The following is a 612-nucleotide window of genomic DNA, read 5'->3' as shown; positions in this document are numbered from 1 at the left end:
GGAAAATGATATGGCTGGTTTGATATAAAAACAAAATCAAGGTTAGAAAGTAAAAGGATAAAAAATGTATACTGGGAAAATACTAACCCAAAGAAAGCAGGTGTCCATATTTCAATATTCAGAGGAAAAGAAGATGACTTCAGGGCAAAAATAAATAAATAAAATTACTCAAGATGAAGTAAGTCATAACATAACGGTAAGAGTTTCATCAGGAAGATGTAAAAATTCTAGCCTCGAGGGCTAACATAGCTTCAAAATACATAATGCAAAAACAGGATTACAAATAGAGGTAGACAAATGCACTATCAGAGTGTATCATTTTAGCACACTTTTCTACACCTAGTGATGCATCCATTCAACAAATATTTTTTGAGTGCCTACTCTGTGCCAGGCATTATCCTAAGTAGTTCCTCTTTAGGAGCAAGTAATCAGATCATCTGTGAGTAATGGCAGCTTTGTTTCTTCTGTTCCAGTTTTATAATTTTTATTTATTTTTCCTGGCTCTACTATACTTTAATGTTGAATAAAAATGGTGAAAGTAGACATCCTTGCCTTGTTATTGATCTTAACATTTCAGCATTTACTAAAGTGTTCGCTGTAGGCTTTTTTTTT

This window comes from Propithecus coquereli, unplaced genomic scaffold, assembly GCF_000956105.1.
Source record: "Propithecus coquereli isolate 6110/MARCELLA unplaced genomic scaffold, Pcoq_1.0 Scaffold126, whole genome shotgun sequence".
Classification (NCBI taxonomy): Eukaryota; Metazoa; Chordata; class Mammalia; order Primates; family Indriidae; genus Propithecus; species Propithecus coquereli.
This window is presented reverse-complemented; position numbering follows the sequence as displayed.